Here is a 13,136-nt window from a genome sequence, read left to right as displayed (position 1 = left end):
AACCCAATGCTCTGATACCATATGTAACAACTAGATTTCCCGGTATTAATTAACAACTATCATACTCAAAGAAATACAGATATTACTTCAATTTCATAGGAAGTCAGTTAAGTCAGTTTCATTCATATGAAAGAGATTGAAGGTTAAAAACAGTTAAATGAAATTTTATAACTAAGAACTTAAAACACCATCAATGAATTTACTATAGAAATTAAAATCCACATACCATGAAATTTGAATCAAGAAATCATTGTAGGGATGTTTCTGCAACCACCCAGGTTAGTCCACAAATACCACTATAACAATATCAAATAACAATTAGCTTCCAATATTGCTCTATCGATTATCATTAAATACCACTATATAAATTTAGGGCATCACATACCACTGTATCAATTAGGGCATCGATTACCATTGGATCATTTAGGGCATCAGATACCACTGTATCAATTAGGGCTTCAGATATCACTGAATCAATTAGGACTTCAGATACCACTGTATTATTTAGGGTTTCAGATACCACTGAATCAATTAGGACTTCAGATACCACTGTATCATTTAGGGCTTTAAATACCACTGAATCATTTAGGGCTCTAAATACCACTGTATCATTCCTTTCCTTCTGATTGCTTAACTGTGGCAATAACATAAGATTAGAAGATATGCTCACATTTATTATTCATACAAATGAAAGACAATCTATAAATCTATGTTTCGCATCTAAGGGTAAAATTACTTTAATGATGAAATAACTCAATTAATCTTACCTTCTTGCATATACATCGTAAAAATAAAATACTTGTTTCCGGTAACCAATTGAGTTTATGGCTTATCTTTGTTTGTTGTACGTCCGACAACTTGGGGAGAGGTGAAACATTGTCAGGGGCTTAACCACCCAACCTCGCACCATAACTTATCCCCACACAATTTCTAACGAGAAAGGCCCTCCCTACCCGAATAGACAGGGATCACCTTGACATCTACTGAGCATCCTGGTATTTAACCAGACCACTTGACTTGACAGTAGGAGATTACAATAACAGGATCATGCATGAGCTATTAAATGATATTATTCTAGATTTAATGTATCATATTTGATTTTTATTTTTTAAGTCATTGCAGACTTTATCTCAACTCTTCACCCTTTCCATGGCTATATAGCCGGTGAATTCTATGTGTTTGGATCTCAGAGCAATCGGCTCTGTCTGTTGATTCCTAACAAAGTCGTGAACAATATATATATTCTAGCTTATCACAATTTGTGATTTGAAAATGATATTCTTAAAGATTGCAGAATTTATTGTTTAATTAATTAATTTAATCATATCTGATTTCTCTTCTGCGTTCTTGCAGATTCATTCCACCTCTTCACCCTTTCATGGCTATCAACTGGTGAATCCCAGGTGCATTAGAATTTATGACTTAGCTACCCCATTTTCACCTCTTCATGATTGTGGCTTTATTATTGGTGATTCCCAGGTGCATTGGATGAGCATACTTCTCTTATTATACATTTATCATGGTTTAAAACAGTATAATTCTTGCTGTTGATATCCATATTATTTGTGATGATTCATACAATCATTTTGAGACTCCTACAGTTACCATTCAGCCTCTTAGTGGTGGTTTAAGTTTCAATGATATTATTAAAAGATCATAATGGGAACTCTAAGAAAATCGCAAGAGGCCATCAGCAAAGCAACATTTAATAATCGCAGTCCTAATGTTTGATTAGCCGGCTGCAGTTGGACTTATATTCAGAAAAGATGAAGTATTAAAATCGAAGGCAAAGTATTCATAACCTGAGTTGTATGCATATGAGGATTCGACTGGAATTTGGCTCCCTTCCGTCCTCTAGCCAGAACTCTTACTCGCTTAGTTGTATCGGCCAACTTGATTATGGCTTGGTTTAGAAGTTGCAAATACTGACGGAAATAAGGAAAAACAGTATGGAACTCGGCTTAAGTAGATAGAATATATGGTAACGTAGCAGAAAAGGATGAAAGCTGAGGTTTGAGATGATCCGATTGCTATCATGGCTTCTCTTAAAGGACTAGCCGTGACTTTTTGGCTTCCATCGGTTTCAAAGAAATCCATTCGAATTCCAATCATTAATTCGATTTGAAAATGAAGAAGGAATAAAATATAAAGAGTTGTAAAGAGGAGTTGAAAAGATTATAATTTCATTTATTATTATAATATATTCTTATATACGTTTATGTAAGTATATCAATGGGGTGACATCATTAAATTATGTTAATATAATTTATTGGTGCCATTTCATTTTTATATCTATATGTCCATATATGAATATATCTATTATAATAATATGGTAAAAGATCATATCAAATCCTTTGAGGTACGTTTTATATTTTAACCCAATTATTTATGTTTCACAAATTATTTATTTAAATAGCTCATGTGGGTCCCACAAATGTATCCTGTTTCAAGTCACTAGGTCCTCAACCCATTTGCCTAGTGATGGTGATGCTCCTGTGCTTAATTCTTTTCTGACAATGCTTCCACCCCTTCGACGTGTTTCCTGCAAGGAAATTCTCCACAGTTAAATCATATTTTCATAACAAATTATAAATAACCATAACGGCTAGCTACCTTTTCAATTCCATGAATTCGTGATAAATAATCAACTAGCATGTTATCTTCACATGAAATTATTACGACTAACCATCTTATCATTTCACAGGATTATAACCAATTTAATTGTCAATTGACTTCATGTGAACCTCAACGGCTATATTTTAAACTAGGTCAAAAATTGGGATGTAACACTCAGCAACAACAAAGTGACCAAAAGACAACTGCTAGACAATGACCATTAAAGAAGGGTATCAAAACACTATAATGTTTCTTTAATGATCATCTTAGTTAGTCTTTAGTTTATTAAGTAGTTTCTATTTTCGTCTTTAGTTCACAATTGTTTCTTTTCGAAACATTGTCTTTGTAAATCTATAAAGGAGTTCTCATCTCCTTTATTTAATACAACTACAACATTGTGAAACACTACCATGCTTGGCTGTTAGAACAAGAACACCATAGTAGGACTGGACCAATCATAAGATAACTTCATTAGGAAACATTGGATTGAGTGGTGAAGCTAGACATAGGATCTCCATGGTGCCTAGAACACACCATAAGGATGACATAAAATAATGAGCCAATTGGAACGATCACTACTTAGAACAAAGAAACTGTCCACGTGGAACAGAACACCAAACAAATTGAAAGGAAATCTTTTTGGGTGATGCAAGATTGCCAATTGTCCAAGGATGCTCCTACATCAATAGGTTAATAGGAAAAAAGGCAACAAATGAGGCTGCTAGGGGTGGAAAAACTTTACATGGGCCTCAAAACAAATCCTTCGAAGATTTTAGAAAGGAGCTCTTGAATCTTTCACAATGATTTTTTTATTAAAAATTTTATAGAATATTTATTGGAAAATATTTCACGTAGAGGACCACAAATTTTAAAAATTTGTCAAAATTGAGAATCTTGTCAACTTGCTATAGTAATGCGTTACGAAATTTGATAATTTGATAATTGAGTGATTACAAAATGGAGCCATAGTCTCCATAAAAAGAGAAACATCTGAGAACAAAATACAAACTTTCTAAAAGACTAACGGGACATATTCGTTATCTAACTAAGAAAATATAAATTACCCAATAACTAACTAATAAACTAAACCTACTAAAAATGACAATACAAAACATTACAGTAATATTCTAATTTTGCTTGCATGGAGAATTAACACAAAGAGAATCAAAAGAAGTTAACAGTTGCATGGAATAGTGAGTAAAGTGGATTTGATCAATGAGTGGGACTCATATTGATTCTGAGTGAAATAATTTGACTAGATTGCCTACTAGGTAATGTATAAATAATCAATTCAATAATTCAATAATTGAGGTACTGTTGCACATGCCATGCTCTGCCAAACTAAGAACATGTCTCAATTGACCCTTATAAATATTAATTACTTGGTGGCTAAATAAGGGCTGACCAGAACAAAAGAGATTAAAATAATAAATAGGTGCAGTCATTTGAATAAATGGCTGACATTAAGGAGAGATTCTTAAGAAATGTTTATAATTTAGAGGGCCAATTGGATTAGTCAAGAATTATTAATTAGCCGCCAGTAACAGAAAAGACAACACTTAAATCATGAAGCAATTCACCCCTTGCAAAAGTGATTGTTGCCATGAAAAGATATGGGTCAAATTGAATTGAAGATATAAAAGGAAGAGCAATTCATCCAATAAGGGCATGGAATGAGAATTTTGACTCTGAGTTTAATAGCAGTTGTATACTATTCTTAGAAGTGTTTGGTATGCAATTTGGTTGGATTTATCATTTGTTTATAAATCTGTTAAGCAGTTAAATTAAATTAAATTGCCAATTCATCAAGAAATATTTGTAATTATTTATTTGATTTCCAACTAGCAATCATATTCAGGATTAATGTCAAATGTGTGATAGGGAGATGCAGCAGTCTTGGCTCCCTCATTATGTATGCAATTTGTTATTTTTGGGTACAAATCAATTATTTTTCCATGAGTGGACATTACAATTGGTATCACAACCTTGATCTTGCCAACCTCAGGATCAATATTAAGCAGTTGCTGCAATCAAGCCAAAGATCTCAAAGGACATCAAAGAGGAAAGAAGACAACAAAGATTTTTGACAAAGGATGAGTAAAATGACTCTCCCCTACCTTGATGGATTAGGAAAGGTCACAACATACTCATGGGTCTAAAAGTTGGATACCTATTTCTCCCTTTGCCTCATGATTGAAGAGGATGCTATCAAATTTTCCATTCTACATTTAGAAGGATTGTACATGAGGTGACATCCATATTTCCACGAAGTTTCTTGATTGGGGAATGTGGGGACTTGGAGATGGGTTTCAGGGATGAGGGGACCAATGGTTTAAGTTTGGGAACAACAGGAGGATAGTGGTAGAGTAATGATGGGCAACGACAGCAATATACAAATCAAGGTGAATTGAAGTCATCAAGGAAAAATCTGCAATTTAACGTCTCTCTGTAAGCCCCATGAAAGACAATATAGTTTTCAAAAAGTTGAAGGTTCCAATTAGTATATTATGACATGTGTCATATAGTAAGACACGGTAGTGTCCCTAGTGGAGGTGGTAGAGATGGCAGTGTTGTGAGGGGATGTTTCTTAAGTCCCCAAGTCTTAGAAACGTCCCCCTATTGCAGACGTGAGTTTTTTGTCACTGTGGAACATTCGATTAGCATCATGACATTATTACTCAAGGGCACGGAAATATAACAACCTATAATGGATTCAAACAAAGGCTCATAAAACAACTTGATTAAAAGCATCCCGAGAGGTATTGTGAAGGGTTTGTAGAGTATTATGTAACATAATTACAAAAAGTCAGTCATAGTACCATAGATTACAAAAGGTAGACTTAGCTATCTATTGACGAGTTAAAACAATCAATATGTGGCTTAGTGAGCGCTCTTGACCCTACATCACTTCAAGATGAATTTTAAAAGGCATTACAACTGGAGGTCACATCATCAACGAACAAAACCTATACAAAAATCTCTTCCTCAAACGTGAATACCTAACCCTTCAGTAAGAAAGATAAGCATCAAAATACATTGCCTCCTTGACATAGATGCGCATAAAAAAAATCATTGCCTCTGCAACCCACCCGTCAATCAAAGTTATGAGAGAGATGAGCTTTGAAAGATGAGATTATGTTTTCAGTGTAAAGAAATATGGAGGACATATTTGTGGAGAAAGGGTACACACATGCAACTTAGTAGCAATATTGGATGAAGAAGAGTATGAAACATAGAAAAGAAAGTTCATTATATTTCAATAAATAATAATATTGTCTTCTAATTTAATTAAACCAATTTATCAATTTCAAGCAAATCGTTATATGGTAAAGGGACCGTGAAAGTTTATTAACCACCTTATTATGAAGTCTTGTATGAGGCAATATAGTTGCATTTGGTGGATATGGTGGAGTGGGCAGAATATGATGTGAATGAGATAAAGAATATGGTAATAGGTGGCATGTCTCATCAACTAACTCTCTCTCCTCCCCTTCCCCATCCCTTCTATTTCTTCAGCTGGTTGGACCTGCATTCTATTTTTTCATGTTCTCTTTTCTCTCTAGCATCCTGATGATGGATCATGTAGTATGATCCGAAACGTTGATGTAAAAAAATTATACACAATCAAATCCAGAAATTTGATAGCACATAGAAAAGAAGTCAAGACAATGAAAAAAAGGGCACTTTGGCAACATTCTTCCAACTACCAGCCTTTCTGAAACCATAGTGGTCCATGAGGACAATGAGTGACCGTCATATGAGATAGTTGTAAGGTCCTCTTCGGATATATTCTTATTACTTGCCTCAAAATTACAATTCTGACCAAATGTAAGAAATGTAATACAATCAAGAGTACAAATTTACTGATTGAAATGCCTTTAAAAAGATAAATCCTGTTTTAGGTCTTGCACACAAGATTAGCCCCTTAGGAAATTGGCGATAAATCATAAAAATATAACATCTATAGTCTTTTATACATCATGAAAAAAATTTAATCAAGGAATTAGCTATCCCAATTGATATTCTCATAATAGCCTTATTAAGAATTTGTTGAAAGGTTTGCAGACTGCAATGTGAGGGTTGGTTGCACTTGTATCGTGAGAGCATGGAAGGTGGGTCACCCTTCCATCCCTCAATTCACCCTGGAGGCTAATCGTCCTCGTTCAAGCCCGAGAGTGCTGGTCTTCCATTCCATCTCCCAGACCACAAGCGTGGAAGGTTGGCTGTCCAGTCCATCCAAGGATTGCATACATGATGAGACCTCAAGCCCAAAGCTGCCTGAAGCCCTTTGGCCAATGAGCCTAACATTCACCTTGGAGTGGCATGCTTGGATCTTGTGAACTTAGAAGGCTGGCCAGCCTTCCTATTTGCAATCAGTTTCTCTAAATTGAAAATAGGTTATTAAACAAATCCTTTTTAATATATAATTAAAAGAAACATTTAGATTACTCACAAAATTTAATAGTTCTTGCAAATATCACTATAGCTTGAATACATACAAGCACACCTGTCAATTGATTTTATTCACAAATGTTATCTTTAATCTATTTGATGCAATTGAATATTTACTTCTGCTCTAAATCCAGATCAGATTACTTTTCTTATCTCTTTTTCCTTATTCAATGTTTCTTTCATGAATTGTTCTTCATTTTATATCCTCCATTTGGAGTCATACCTCTTCATGACACAACCTTTCCCTTGGCAAGAGTAAACGTTTTCAAAGCTGGATGCTGCTTCAACTTTTGATTAATTTCATTTATACACCATTTGGATATTGCTGCTACCAAAGCCTTCTTAGCAGACTCCCTTATTGAATTTTTTTTCTCTTCCCTCTAATTTCTCTCTGGGCTTGGTTGGGCTCCATCCATTTGCTAATATTAATGACTTAAACCTAGATCAGCTCTAATCATGAACCTAACTTGGGTCGGCCCTTTTTTGGAACACAATTATTTTTCTTTTAATTTGAGTGCCTGGGTTTATCAACAGGATCCTTTGTGTGTATGGGCTACCAAACTTATCTACCATGGCCACATTGAATTCTTTGAAGTCTTATAAACCTGTGAGATCAAAGAGAAATTAATATAATTGCATACACACACACACAAAACTATAATTATGTTTTCCATTATATTAATTATTTTGATGAATAGACATGTCTCATGAAGGGACATGTCTCTTCTCTTGGTTTATTCCTCATACAAATACAAGAGGACGCTGCCATTTGGAAAGCACATACTAGACATTATGGCAGTGCTATTACATCTGCAGTGGTCCTAAGAAAAACAACATGGTATCAGAGCCAAGTTCCTTCTATAAAGCCTAAATAGCTTGAATGTAGATATACTGAACACTGTTAATATGAAAAAAAAGGGAACAAGAAGGATATTTTTACATTCATAATAGCAGAGAGTTATAAGACACTTGGTAAAGGGAATACATCAAACATATTTCCCACAGGCATAGATAGAATAGCACATTAAATTTGATAAGGATAAATTGATCAAACTACAAAGAAAGAGATTACAATTATCATAACAGACAGTTAAGCTTAGACGACAATTGATATAAGTAAGCTGTGATCTATGAATTATATTCATTCGGAGGAGAAATAAAAAGGACACTCGGATCACATAACACATAAAGAGACCATAATCACTTTTCATTGTAGAGAACCATAGATCAGAGAAGTACATACCATTATATTAGAAGATAATATGTATACTGCAGAGAATAACATACATTTTAGCAGGACATATGTTGAGGGCATTATATTAATGATATCGATAAACTGCAGAAGATCGACATTGAACAATTATTTCAATTCAGACACCGACAATAAATCTGTACAGGCATCTACTAGATCAATCGCATGAAGGAGAAATAGATAAGAAGAACGGGGAATTAGAGAATAGAGAGGGAGATCATAGCAGATGAAGGCAATAATACAGATTAAAGACATTGATTCTACCGTCAAAGGGAAGAATCTTGTTATGTATAACAATTGCAGGGAAATCGTCCCTACCATTTCTTAGAGCCACAAGAAACCTTCTTGTGTACTGAAAGAGGACATCATTAACCACATATACTCTGAGATACTCCAAGTACAATCTAAAAAGGTATTAAGGGATACAACAGAGGTAGGTATGTTCTTATAGGGAGAGAAGAATCTGTGATGATAAGGAGTAAGTCAAAGGCATCAAAAACAGTAACCTACAGTGAATATAATAGTTATATATATTCAGCAGTGACGATAAGGGCAGAGAATGAGAAGTAGTCTTTGGAAATAAATTGTGAGCGGTAAAACATAGAAGCAGCGACCAAAAGGCAACCAGCGAACGAAGCATATGGTGAGGTAAGGAACAAAGGGTTGTATGCCACCATTCATAGATAGAATGAACCAGGCCCATTAACACATAGCATCCATAGTGGGATATCTAGCCGGAGAAGAGATCAACATAAGCGAGGATAAGTAATAGTTAGAACTCGGACCAGCATTTTTGGTGCTATTACAAAGGTTAAGGTGGCACGATTCTTAAAGTTGAACATGAGTAACAGACCAACATACACTGCACAACAAGGAAGGTATTCTGACAAAGGACAAATATCATAGCGTAGGGTTTGGCGGGTTCCATTACATCCATATCCGAGGCACTGAATCGACGAAAAGACTCAATAATAAAGAAATCAAAACATTAAATGCCATCATTCTTTGGATACATGTGAAGTGTGAAGGGTCAACGCCCCCTGTGACTATTAATGTAAATTAACTAGCTATGTAAGCAGAGACCGAAAGAGAGAGCTTACGTGGCACTTTGGGTGTATAACGAAATAATCCTTTGTGAAGGATACATTCTTATATAAAAAGAGACCAAAGATTAATCCAACATCCAATTAGGTGATTGGGCATGATAAGATCGAAGGTGGAATTTACATAAATCCCAAGAATGGTAATTGTGGGTCCTCGCATCCACTAAGGTTTGAGAAAAGATCAAAACTGAATTGAGATTCTGTCCATATAATACATTTTAAAGGAGAGATAAGTATTTTTGTTATGTCCAGTATTATTTCTATTTTTTTTTTGTGATCATTTTAGGTGAAGTTAATAAGGAAATGCTATGTTGAAAATAAATAAATAAATATATATATATAAAGCTCCCTCTAAATCTTAATCTCCGTCTTCTTGTAATAACATTCTCAGAGGAAAAGATGAAGGCACATAGCTCTTATAATATGTATTGAAATTAGAAATAAGAATAATTTTACATAATAATAAATATTATTCCAATAAATATGTATTATGAGAATGTGTGTGCACATACCTTATAAACATTTTTGAGTACATGGTGAATGTTATGCAAATTGATGTTCTGGAGACCATTACACGAAGTACTTGGTGAATATCATGCAACTTGATGTTCAAGAGACCATTACTCATAGTACTTGGTGAATATCTTGCATCTCAACATTTTGAAGGCCATTACTCAAAGAGTATTTGGTGAATATCATATATTGTTATTTTGGAGACCAATACTTAAATGTGATATCAAAGTGGTGAATATCATATGCTGATATTTTGGAGACCATTGCCTTATTGAGTATATTGGTGAATATCACGTGTTGATATTCTAGAGACCATTAATTAGGGTTTTGGTGAATATCATATGTTGATATTCTGCAGGCCAATACTCTTGATATCATATGTGATATCAAAATGGTGGATATCTTGTTTATTCTCCCTAGCTAAGAGGGAGTGTTGATATTTTGGTAACTTTAGTAGGATCAACCAGTGAGATCAAAGAGGAATTAATATAATTGCATATATATATATATATATATATATACACACATACAACTATAATTAAGTTTTTCATTATATTAATTATATTGATGAATAGACATGTCTCATGAAGGGACATGTCTCTTCTCTTGGTTTATTCCCCATACAAATAGAAGAGGACATTGCCATTTGGATGTGATAACAAAATGGTGGATATCTTGTTTATCCTCCCTAGCTAAGAGAGAGTGTTAATATTTTGGTAACTTTAGTAGGATCAACCTGTGAGATCAAAGAGGAATTAATATAATTGCATATATATATATATATATACATACAACTATAATTAAGTTTTTCATTATATTAATTATATTGATGAATAGACATGTCTCCTGAAGGGACATGTCTCTTCTCTTGGTTTATTCCCCATACAAATAGAAGAGGACATTGCCATTTGAAAAGCACATACCAGACATTATGGCAGTGCTATTACATTTGCAGTAGTCCTAAGAAAAACAATAGATCCAATAGTTGAGCATCACTTTGGCAAGACATCAAATTAAGGACGACTTCTATGTGGTAAACATGGGTGATAATGAGATAGTGTTGGGCATGTAATTGTTACACTCCTTAGGAAGATATTACCTAAGATTTTTAAAAGATTGAAGATTGCTTTCAACACAATGTCAAGAAGTAATTTTACAGATGGTATCATTTGAAGAATGGAGAGAGCCCTTAGACATGGACAAATATTAGAGACCATATAATGCATGACAAGCCTTCAAAGGTTTGTAGTAACATTCCATCGAGACTTCTTCAAATTGGGGTTTTGGATTTTGAACTTGAACCCGTTATCATCTTTCCTTAGAAATTATCTTGTCATGAGATTGCTATTGAATCAAATTTTCCCCTACCTGGTTCGTTCTCTACATTGGTGAGCTAGAGGCCTTCCTTCGAGATCTTTCACTTTTAGAGGATAGGTGTTGTTTGCACTAGGTTCTGATCTCCATTCTTCTCTTTGCGGATGATGTGATCTTCTTTGTCACTTTCTCTGAGGGCTTGTAGTGGCTTCTTGATGGCCTTGCCTCCTATTGCGACTCACGATAGCTGGTCGTGAATTTGGGCAAGACTCGGGTGATGGTCTTCAAATTAAGGACGACTTCTATGTGGTAAACATGGGTGATAATGAGATAGTGTTGGGCATGTAATTGTTACACTCCTTAGGAAGATATTACCTAAGATTTTTAAAAGATTGAAGATTGCTTTCAACACAATGTCAAGAAGTAATTTTACAGATGGTATCATTTGAAGAATGGAGAGAGCCCTTAGACATGGACAAATATTAGAGACCATATAATGCATGACAAGCCTTCAAAGGTTTGTAGTAACATTCCATCGAGACTTCTTCAAATTGGGGTTTTGGATTTTGAACTTGAACCCGTTATCATCTTTCCTTAGAAATTATCTTGTCATGAGATTGCTATTGAATCAAATTTTCCCCTACCTGGTTCGTTCTCTACATTGGTGAGCTAGAGGCCTTCCTTCGAGATCTTTCACTTTTAGAGGATAGGTGTTGTTTGCACTAGGTTCTGATCTCCATTCTTCTCTTTGCGGATGATGTGATCTTCTTTGTCACTTTCTCTGAGGGCTTGTAGTGGCTTCTTGATGGCCTTGCCTCCTATTGCGACTCACGATAGCTGGTCGTGAATTTGGGCAAGACTCGGGTGATGGTCTTCAATAGCTTAAAGATCTCTCATCCCCACTTCTTTTTCTAGGGTGTGGAGGTTGAGATGTCATCTTCATACACTTATCTAAGGGTTGAGTTGTTCGGCCCTTGCTTCAGCATGAGAACAACTAGGTAGCTATGCATGGATAAATGGTATAGTTCCGTAGCCATTTTAGAGAGAGTGTGTTTCCGGCATCACTTTTAAGACACCACATCCAAGATGGCTCTCTTGGACACCTTTATCTAACAAACTGTGCTTTATGGGTTGGTGACCCTCTCTGTTGGAGTCGTACTATGCTTTGGTGGACTAGGTCTAGACCCTTCTCCTCAGGCACATCATCAGATGCAAGCAGTCTACGCCTCGTAGTATCATCCTGGTTGAGTTTGGGGTCCATCTTTTTAGGCTTGTTACCATCTTTGACTTGGTTTGGGTCCTTTATCGAATTCTTTTACCATCTTAGGTGCTTTACATACTCTTTTGAGGGACGCCACGGATACTCTTGGCTTATTGCTCTTCAGAGGCGATTGCAAGCACCAACCCCTTTGGTCGGGCTCGCTATTCGTTTGCTTAGGCTTCTTCCCTTCTAGGCTCAGTGGGGATTGGGATTGACCATCTCCCTCCTTTCCAGTACTCTTTGGATGCATCCGCTCATCTGCTCTAGTCTAGGCGAGAGATGAATACGCATGTCAGGATGAGCATTTGTAGGCAGTATATCTTTACCACATGTGTCAACCTCCTATGGGTCTTCGTCCGAGGATGACCCTATATGTGGAGCAGTTTATTGATATTTAGGATATGATCGTTGTGCATCCTTCATACCTTTCTAATCAACAGCTGCATGCGCTTCGCATCTCCTTGGGTGTTTTCAGGTTGGACTCATATAGGCTCCACATTTAGAGGGACCACTAGATTGGCAAAGATGAGCAAATTTTCCAACTCTGTGACATGGGAGAGACTGAGATAGATGAACTTCATCTTTTGTTTCCCCATCTACTGTGAGATCATGGGGAGATTCCATT

General features: G+C 35.6%; 1 protein-coding gene across 2 annotated transcripts in view; it reads left to right on the top strand.

Annotated features, from left to right (window-relative positions):
* LOC149534231 (DOMON domain-containing protein / dopamine beta-monooxygenase N-terminal domain-containing protein) overlaps positions 1 to 13,136 on the top strand; it is a 48,193-nt gene that overhangs the window by 20,470 nt on the left and 14,587 nt on the right. The window contains exon 2 of one of the 2 annotated variants that reach the window (XM_089807810.1): positions 1,354 to 1,611. The exons of the other annotated variant lie outside the window; for it this stretch is intronic. The gene's annotated coding sequence lies outside the window, so the exon portion shown is untranslated. Of the gene's footprint in view, positions 1 to 1,353; positions 1,612 to 13,136 lie in introns of those variants that run through there. 2 annotated transcript variants of the gene reach the window in all.

This window comes from Cupressus sempervirens, chromosome 10 (assembly GCF_028749045.1).
Source record: "Cupressus sempervirens isolate cs-2001-9-10 chromosome 10, ASM2874904v1, whole genome shotgun sequence".
Taxonomy (NCBI): Eukaryota; Viridiplantae; Streptophyta; class Pinopsida; order Cupressales; family Cupressaceae; genus Cupressus; species Cupressus sempervirens.
This window is presented reverse-complemented; position numbering and strand designations above follow the sequence as displayed.